Consider the following 10,715-nt stretch of genomic DNA (forward strand, 5'->3'; position numbering starts at 1 on the left):
GGGCTTGCAGAGTGGGGCCTGTGCCATGCAAGGAGAGGAGAAGAAGGTGGATCTTTGAGTAGGACTATCTGGAGATCCTGCTTTCACAAGGTCCTTGCTTGTGTGCTGGGCAACTTTTGGAGCTAGTTATCTTTATTTTAGCCCTTGAGGGATATTTAGGCATGTGGTGCTTGTAAGCAGCCAATCCATGAAGAAGGAACTGATGGTCTCCACCTTGGAAATATTGGAAGAGATAATGCCGTCCAAATTGCAGTTTTAGAAGTTAACTTAAAATTATGCTATTTTAATGGAATTTTGGATGCATTTCCAGTTTCTTCTTAAGAACTGCTGGAATTTCTTAAGTGTTTAGGTGATGATCTCTTTTTGTGATTCCTTTTTTAAAAAACAACAACAAAATCTTTCAAATACATAAGAAATAGGCCGGGCGCGGTGGCGTAATCCCACCACTTTGGGAGGCCGAGGAGGGCGGATCATGAGGTCAGGAGATCAAGACCATCCTGGCTAACACGGTGAAACCCCGTCTCTACTAAAAAATACAAAAAATTAGCCGGGCGTGGTGGCGGGCGCCTGTAGTCCCAGCTACTCGGGAGGCTGAGGCAGGAGAATGTCATGAACCTGGGAGGCGAAGCTTGCAGTGAGCCTAGATCGCGCCACTGTACTTTAGCCTGGGCGACGGAGCAAGACTGTCTCAAAAAAAAAAAAAAAAAAAAAGAAAGAAAGAAATAGACCTTTATTTTTCTGTAACTCCACAAAATTTCTATTTTGATTCCCTATTATTTTGCTATTGTCAACACAGTCTCAGTCAATTCAAGATCCTGTTTGTGCCTTTCCCTGGAGTCATTTCCAAGTGCTAAGGCTTTGGTCCATGAGTCGCATGTGCACACTCATGGCTGTAGAGGGAGTTTTGCTCCCGGTGAAGGTCTTGGTGGCTCTTCTATACCTTGATTGAGGGAAAGGAATCTTATGTGAAGTTAGCTTTGTTGTATCAGATATTCCATAAAGCCACTTCTGGGACAGTCCCCTCTGTTTATCGGACCACAAGCTTCTCTGTCCTCATCAAGCCCACCTTTATACTTCATTTCTCCAGACTTCATGTCCAGACTGTGGGATGAACAAGTGGTTATAAGGTTTTAGAGGCTCCTGTAGGACTAGATGGAAGGCAAAAAAAGGAAATAACCTTTAAGCATGCTCTCGATTCCTTAAATCCCATCTGAAAGTCTTAAGGATGTCTTCTCAGTCATACTTATTTGACAATATAACCTAATTTTCTCCATTAGCCCAAGCTCAGGGGTCTTTCTTCTTCCATATTCACATGGGTGCAATGGTTTTCTGAAAGGAAAATAGCATTACTAGGGCAGTAACATTTAATTAATCGCAGGTACTTATCAAACTACAAAACAGGCATTCCAGGAACTGGGTGTTTCTGTTTGTAAAATTACACTCTCGTGTACATGCTCCCACTAAAATGTAAGTTTGCTGAGGATGGAGGTTTTGGTCTCTTTGCTCTGTGCTCTAACCCCAACACTGCAGCAGGGCCTGGCACATAGCAGGCATGCAGGGACTATGCACTGAATCAATGAGGAAGTGAAAACCAGGACCATGAAGTAAACTGGACAAAATACAATGTGATAGACAATCTAAATTCCTAATACGTAAGGAGGACTTATCAATTGATGTTTACAAAATCTTTTTACAATTCAATTAAAGACAACATAAAACAAATAAGAATGGGGACAGGAACATAAAATTCCCCCAAAGAAAAAAATATATATACATGGTACAGCCATTGTGGAAAGCAGTATGGAGTTCTCAAAAATATTAAAATAGAACTATCATATAATCCAGCAATCCCATCCCTGGGTATATATCTAAAGGAAATGAAATCAGTACCCCAAAGAGGTGTCTGCACTCCCATGTTTATTGCAGCATTAGTTACAACAGCCAAGATATGGAATCAACCCATCAGCAGATGAAAGGATAAAGGACATGTGATACATATACACAATGGAGTAGTATTCAGCCTTAAAAAAGAAGAAAATCCTGTCATTTGCAACAACATGGATGAGCCTAGAGAACATACTAAATGAAATAAGCCAGGCATAGAAAGACAAATGCTGCATAGTCTCACTTAGGTGTGGAATCTAAAAAAGTCAAATTAAAAAAAAATGTCAAGCAGAGAATAGAATGGTAGTTGCCAGGGACTCTGGGAAGTAGGAGGGGTGGGGGTGGAGGGGAGGGGATGGGGAGAAGTTGGTCAAAAGGTACAAAGTTTCAGGTAGACAGGTGTAAGTTCTGGGGATCTGTTGTACAACGTGGTGACTGTAGTTAATACTGTATTGTGTACTTAAAAATTGCTCACCAAAAATGTTCTCACCAAAAAAATGATGTTTGGATATGTTAAACAGTTTGATTTAATCATTTTGATGTGTGTGTGTGTGTGTGCGTGTGTGTGTGTGTATACATCAAAACATCACATTATATACCATATACAATTAATATATACAATTTTTGTCAAAGAAAAAATGCACATGACCAATATGATAAAAGTTTAGTCTCACTAGTAATAAAAATCAAAATTAAATGAAATAAAAATTTATTTCCCCAAATCGCAAAAGAGAAAGAAAGGTAATACTAAAACACAGTCACGGTGTAGTGAGAGGGCTGCTCTCACACAGGATTGATGAGAATAAAATTGGAGAGCAATGTAGTAATATACATATTAAGCAGTGTATATACCCTCTCATTTTAGAAATTCTATGTTAGAAATCCATCCTAAGAAAATAACCAGGGATGTGATCAAAATTTTAAATGCAGCAGTACAGTATTATTTATAATAGTTATAAATAAGAAACAACCTGAATGTCCAGCAACAGGCAAAAATGATAAATAAATTGTGGCATATTTAAGCTGGTGGCTCATGACTGTAATCCCAGCACTTTGGGAGGCTGAGGCAGGAGGATCTCTTGAGGCCAGGAGTTTGAAACCTGTCTGGGCAACATAACGAGACCCAGTCTCTACAACATATTTTTTAAAATTAGGTGGGGCATGGTAGTTCATGCCTGTAATCCCAGCACTTTGGGAGGCCGAGGTGAGCAGATCACCTGAGGTGAGGAGTTTGAAACTAGCCTGGCCAACATGGTGTAACCCCATCTCTACAAAAAATACAAAAATTAGCCAGGGTGGGGTGTGTGCCTATAGTCCCAGCTGCTCGGCAGACTGAGGTAGGAGAATCACTTGAACCCGGGAGTCGGAGGTTGCACTGAGCCGATATCATGCCACTGCACTCCAGCCTGGGTGAGACCCTGTCTCAAAAAAAAAAAAAAGAAAAAAAGAAAAAATTAGCTGGGCGTGGTGCTGTACGCCTGTAGTCCCAGCTATTCCGGAAGCTGAAGTGGGGGGATTGCTTGAGCCCAGGAATTTAAGGCTGCAGTGAGCTATGATTGTGCCACTCCACTCCAGCCTGAGTGAGAAAGCAAGACTCTGTCTCTTAAAAAAAAAAAAAAGTGATATATTTTAAAAATAGAGTATATTACTTATATAGACATCAAAAACAATATTTTCAAGGGATATTTAAAAACATAGGATCACGACAAAATGTAAAGTTCAAAGGTAAAATGGAGAACGGAGAACTGTGGGGAACTGTATAATCTCACAATTCGTAGTTGCATACCTCTTTCTGTGTGCTGGTGCTGTTAGAACACTTTGTACGCATCACCTCATTTAAGTTCAGCATCCCTAGGTGGCAGATACTATTATTATATTCCAGTTTTGTCTCACGTTGTATATGCGGTGTGAGCCCCAATATGGGATGTATGTGTGCACATGTGCAGTATTTGGAAAGTTCTATGAAATATTATTAGTGGTTATCTCTGGGAGGTGATTTTTATTCCTTTTCCAGTATGTTCTCAAGCATTTGCTGCAAGCAGTCTTTTGCGGGGCCAGGGTTGAGAGGCAGCAGCAGTTTCCCTAAATTACAGATAGAGGGAGGTAGGTGGTTATGCTTGGCCAGATCTCTGTCTAGGGGTAGAGGAGTGCCTGTGTGTGGGTAGGGACACCGGCGGGGGGGCTTTGCCAAACACAGTGGAACTGTCACGCTGGTCTCTCTTCTCAACTCTTTCACTCACCTGAGAAAAGGGTGTCTATGGACCATGCACACTTCTGTGGGGAATTTTACAAGATGTGAATCATCAGTGATGAAGATGCTTTCATTTAAAAAGAATTGGAGTACCTGAGATTAGAGATAACTTCTACCCTTTTAAAATATTTTTAAAAATTTCTTTGCACTGATTTTTTTTCTTCGTTTTTATGAGTTGTTTTCATTTGGGTGGGATACCTCAATCTACAGGAGAATATTAAGACTTTTTAAATTTTAAAAAATATACTTTCAAATACTTAATACATTTTGTGTTAAATGACAGCCAGCAGATATTGACTGAATTGGGCTAGATGCTTCAGGGATCTCCCTTCCATTTAAGACTCTCCGAGAGGCCATTCCTGACTGCAGGTCACTGTATTATTTTTAATTTTAAAATTTTTACTTACTTATTTTATTTAATTTTATTTTTTGAGACAGAGTTTCACTCTGTCGCCCAGGTTGGAGTGCAGTGGCACAATCTCAGCTCACTGCAACCTCCACCTCCCGGGCTCAAGCGATTCTCCTGCCTCAGCCTCCTGACTAGCTGGGGTTACAGGTGCAGGCCACCACACCCCGTTAATTTTTGTATATTTAGTGGAGTCAGGGATTCGCCATGTTGGCCAGGCTGGTCTCAAACTCCTGACCTCAAGCGATCCTTCCACCTCAGCCTCCCAAAATGCTGGGATTACAGGCCTGAGCCACCCCACTCGGCCTACTTTATTAATCCACTTGCAGAAACAGGATATACACAAAAACGTTTCAAGGCTGTAAGTGCCACTGCATGGCACCGATGGTAAACGTTTTACAAATTTGAGTCGGGAACAATCATTAGTGTCACTAGTAACAAAAATCAAAATTAAATGAAATAAAAAATTTCTTTCCCCAAATGGCAAAGGAGAAAGAAAGGTAATACTAACACGCAGCCAGGGTGTAGTGAGAGGGCCGCTGTCACACAGGACTGGTAAGTACAGAGCCATGGAGTAAGCAGGTCTTGAGCTGACACTGGAGAGGATCCTTTTTTTTCTATTTTTCTTTTTTTAGAGTCAGGGTCTTGCTTTTTTACCCAGGCTGGAGTACAGTGGTGCCATCATAGCTCACTGCAGCTTCAAACTCCTGGGCTCAAGAGATCCTCCTGCCTCAGCATCCCGAGTAGCAGGGACCACAAGTGAGAGGATCCTTTAGTGTCGTCGAGGAGAAGGAACAGAGGTGTGGATGGGTGGGCACAGACACAGGAGCACAGCTGAAGCAGAGGATTACAAAGGGTGGAGCCTGATGTAAAGAAACCTAATAGGTGACAGAGCATGGAGGCTCTTGAATACCAGGCTGGAAACTGCCTTAGGAACGGTGCTCATAATTGCAGAAAATTTGACATGGCCTAGATAGTCATCAAAGGATGATGTATAAACAACTATGGCATATTTATACAATGTGCCGACAGGATGCACTGAACATTTTGAACAACAAAGAGACTTGATAATGGCGAGGTTTTGAGGAGGTGAATCAGGATGCAAAAAAAGCAAACAACTAATAAAGTTGATTGATGACAAACACTATCAAAAGGCAGCCAGGAGAAAAGCCTGGTTACCTCCAGGGAGCTGGTGAGGGAGGCTGGGTGGGAGGATCTACCCTTCTGAATTCTGAGGGCACCTCCAGTGTGGCCCTCAGAAAGCAGGAGCTTCCAGGCTAGAATCAGATCCCAACATCCCTGTTAATTCCACCGATTCCACACCGAGTCAGATTTATGATTTACTATAGGGTTTTAAAAACCAAATTGCAGGGATGCTAGCCTATCACAGCTTATCTCAGACATTGTCCACTAAGGTATACAGAGTGCTGCCTGTTCCTTTGGTACCCTAATCAGGAAACCCCATCAGATCTGCTCCTTCCTATGGGGTAGTGAGTAACACGAAGGCTTACCATCTCACACAGATAACTGGTCATAGGTCCAGCAGAAGTTTAAAACAGAAAATGAGGAAGGCCATGTGATTAACCGCTGCCAGACTGTTTGTGTTACAAACAGCAGTTTCTTAGGCATTGCCTGGGACATGCAATAATTTCTGTTACACAATCTGTGGTAGTTTAAATGCTGCACAATGAAAGCTATCTGATTTGGATTCATTATTAGGTGAGCCATCTCGTCTGCAATTTGGTTCCACCATTTTCATTTAACAAATGTAAAAAAGTTTATTAAGCTCTTACAAAGTTATGCTGGGCAAATATGCAAAAGTCCAGATCACCTACCGCAGGAACTAATCTAGCCTCCTCTCTGGGCACCCTGTTGTTTGGGGCTGGGCAGTTCTTTCCTGTGTAGAACCATCTAGGGCTGTATAGGTCATTCTGACACCTGGGCACCTCTCCCCGCTCGTAAATGGGACAATCAGAAAGGGCCCTTATGTTTCCAAACTTTCTTTAAAGTAGCTGTTCTGAAAACATGGTCCAGGGACCCCTGATTGTCCCTGAGACCTTTGAGGGGATCTTCAAGGTTAAAATTAATGTCATAATAATACTAAGATGTTATCTGTCTTTTTTCACTCTCACTTTCTCACACGTGAACAGTGGCATTTTCCAGGTGACAGAGTGTGTGATAATGAACCTAACTGAATGCAGAAGCAAACATGAGAACCTAGTTTTTTCAATCAAACCAGACGTGAAAGAGATTTGCAAAAATGAAAAAACAATGCTATCCTCCTCACAATATTTTTGTTTTAGAAAATAAAGTTATTTTTCCTAGAAATGTTTTTGAGTTTATCAGTAATAGGTTTATTATTATAATTAAAAAATGAAATATACTTGCACAGACATATTTTTTAAAGTTCTCAGTTTTAATTTCTTTTCTTTTCTTTTTTTTTTTTTTTTTTTGAGACGGAGTCTCACTCTGTCGCCCAGGTTGGAGTGCAGTGGTGCGATCTCGGCTCACTGCAAGCTCCGCCTCCCAGGTTCGCGCCATTCTCCTGCCTCAGCCTCCTGAGTAGCTGGGACTACAGGCACCCGCCACCGCGCGTGGCTAATTTTTTGTATTTTTAGTAGAGACGGGGTTTCAGCATGTTAGCCAGGATGGTTTCGATCTCCTGACCTCGTGATCCACCAGCCTCGGCCTCCCAAAGTGCTGGGATTACAGGCGTGAGCCACCGCGCCCTGTCTCAGTTTTAATTTCTAATACAGTAAGTATTGATCAGTGTGCCCCACATTAGTAAAAGCTCTTGGGGTCCTCAGTACTTCTTTTTAAGAGTTGTCAAGGAGTCCTGTGACCAAAAATAGGAGAGCCACTGCCCTAGAAAGACAGCCCCAGCCCGGGTCAGGAACAACTGGGACAGAACCTACTGCTCCTAGTGGATTGCAATATGATGGGATTTAACCTTCAAGGTTTCATCTCTTGGCAAGAGTCCATGAGGGTCCATGGTTTGTCCTGAGCATTGCTTACTGTTAACAGGAGCAAGTTCCTTAGGCTGGTGAGCCAAGCCAGCCTGACGCTGGCCATGGACATCTTAGTGGGCTGCTTGTTCTAGTGTGGGTTTTCATTTTATGGGAAATGTAATCTGCTATAAGGCTCTTCTCATTTGGGGAAATCACAAGTTCTCAGAATGTTTGTCTCTCTTGGTTGGGGCCTCTATAATTAAATTATAAAACAGAGACAATGGTTAAGTAATGCAAGATTTGACAGAAACCACAGAGGATTTAGGGTTTAATTTGAGTGGGGCAAAGGGGGGATGAAGATGAGCAGTCCTGGAGACAAGAAAAAGATTGGATGAAGCTGGGCACGGTGGCTCACGCCTGTAATCCCAGTACTTTGGGAGGCCAAGGTGGGCAGATCACTTGAGGCCAGGAGTTCGAGACCAGCCTGGCTAACATAATGCAACCCCGTCTCTACTAAAAATACAAAAATTAGCCGGGCGTGTTGGTGTGTGCCTGTAGTCACAGCTACTTGGGAGGCTGAGGCATGAGAATCGCTTGAGTCCAGGAGGCAGAGGTTGCAGTGAGCAGAGATCATGCCACTGCACTCCAGCCTAGGCAACAGGGTGAGACTCTGTCTTCTTTTTTTTTTGAGACGGAGTCTGTCGCCCAGGCTAGAGTGCAGTGGCATGATCTCGGCTCACTGCAAGCTCCGCCTCTCAGCTTCAAGCGAGTCTCCTGCCTCAGCATCCCGAGTAGCTGGGATTACAGGCATGTGCCACCACACCCAGCTAATTTTTATATTTTTAGTAGAGACGGGGTTTCACCATGTTGGTCAGGCTGGTCTCGAACTCCTGACCTCGTGATCTGCCCGCCGCGGCCTCCCAAGGTGCTGGGATTACAGGTGTGAGCCACCATGCCTGGCTGAGACTCTGTCTTAAGAAAAAAAAAAGGGAGAGAGAGAGAGAGAGAAAGATTGGATGAAACAACAGAGTGGGGAGGACCTGTGAGCTTGGTAGCTTGGTGAAGGCAGGGCTTTACTGGGGGCCTTAGAGGGGATCCAATAAAGGTTCCCAGTCATGGTAGTGACCTAAAGAAAATAGCATTTTAACATCTTTCATTTCATAATAGACAGTCACAGTTTACAAGACCCTTTCCATACATTCCTTATGACATCCATACTGCAGCCCAGAGGCAAGTTGTGCACTCTCTCCTCTCACAAATACAAAAACTCAGCCTCTAGAGGCCGGCGACCTGCTCAGGGTGATGTGCAATTCAGGGATGACAGAGTCGAGGCTCCCAGCCCAATGGTTATCCCTCACAGGCACGTTGCCTCTCAGTGTGCAGTATAAAACTTTGTACAAGAAATCAAGTTGCATTAGTCAGTCGGATTCCCCAAATGATCACATTGTAGCTGGTGTATGCTGTGGGCAGAGCAAGGGCTGCTGTTTCTTGGGCAAAACAATCAGTCCCCCTCCCCCCCCAAATAAATGAATGCCAATGGTGTGACTTTATTTTATTTATTTTATTTTTATTATTATTTTTGAGACAGAGTCTCACTCTTTCACCCAGGCTGGAGTGCAATGGCATGGTCTCGGCTCACTGCAACCTCTGCCTCCTGGGTTCAAGCGATTCTCCCGCCTCACCCTCCCGAGTAGCTGGGACTACAAGTGCATGCCACCGCACCCGGCTAATTTTTGTATTTTTTTAAAGTAGAGACAGGGTTTCACTATGTTGGTCAGGCTGGTCTTGAACTCCTGACCTCATGATCCACCTGCCTCAGCCTCCCAAAGTGCTGGGATTACAGGCATGAGCTACCGCGCCCAGCAATGTGACTTTATAATTACAGAATGTAGGACTCAGCTCCCACTATTGTTATGACTCAATATTCTCTTAGATAATGTTTGGGGCACTAGCTTACAGGCAACATTGCCCGGCGGTTAATGTTGTAGCTTTGCAGGCAGACTGACCATATTAAAATTCGATCACACCATTTGCTAAGCCTGTGGACTTGGGCACGCTTCTTTCTCTGCGTTAGTTTCCTCCTCTGTAAAACACGGATGATGCTATAAACACACCCAAGTCCTAGAATTGTTGTATGAATTAGAAAAGATAGGCAAATACAACTCTCACAAGACAGCCTGGCCTCCAGTAAGTGCCACTGAGTGTTTGCTCTTATTGTACAGTGGCTCTAAGTGCTTCTGTCTTGGATTATTTCTGACCAGGTGGCTATGTCTCCTAGTAACTTACCAATCCTGTTGAGTCTTAATAAGCACGTCTTTGATGCCTATAGTGCAACTGAATTTCCAGGCCTCATTACTGGAGACACAATCATCCTATATGCTTTTTTCCATTTGTTTTTAATAAAGTGGTACATGTGTATGGCACCAGATCAAACAGTACAGAACAAGTTACAATGGAAGAGAATGGCCTCCGAGCTTTCCTGAAATCCTCAACTCAGACAACTTTTTTTTTTCTAACGGTTTCTTTATACAGCCCTTTTTGTGGTTACCTTCCTAACTCTAGAAAAACTATTCTTACCTCTGTTTATTTACTTAGAAACATTAGACGTTACCTTTCAACTCCTCAGTATGAAGCTTTAGTTTTCAGCACCCCAGGCCACCACCCTCTTTCCAGGACTTACTACTTATACTGGTGGTAGGTGGAATTTAAAAATTCATCAGCATTCTTTTGTGATTCTCTGTGTGTTCCAGTTTTACAGCAACCCCTACTTGTTGCATGAGTACAGTAGAACTGGGAGGCTCATAACTTAGCCTGCAGGACTTTTCACTTAAAGCCTGGCCCTCAGGGTGATGTCACCCACCTCATTGTGCCTGGCTCAGGAGTTTAGTCCCTCAGTTGCCTGGTTGTATAGTTTGGATGTTCAGCACCTCCAAATCTCACATTGAAATGTGATCTCCAATGTTGGATGTGGGGCCTGGTGGGAGGTGTCTGGGTCATCGGGTGGGTCCCTCTTGAATGGCTTGGTGCCATCCCCATCGTAACGAGTGAGTTCTTGCTCTGGCAGTTCACACAAGAGCTGGTTTTTTAAAGGAGCCTGGCACCTTCCGCTCTTTCTCTTGCTCTTCCTCTTCCCTTCCTTTGTCACTAAAAGCTTCCTGAGCCCTCACCAGAAGCGGTGCAGATGCTGGTGCCATGCTTGGACCTCCTGTAGAACTGTGAGCCAAAT

The sequence above is a fragment of the Pan paniscus genome, chromosome 14 (genome assembly GCF_029289425.2).
Source record: "Pan paniscus chromosome 14, NHGRI_mPanPan1-v2.0_pri, whole genome shotgun sequence".
Lineage (NCBI taxonomy): Eukaryota > Metazoa > Chordata > Mammalia > Primates > Hominidae > Pan > Pan paniscus.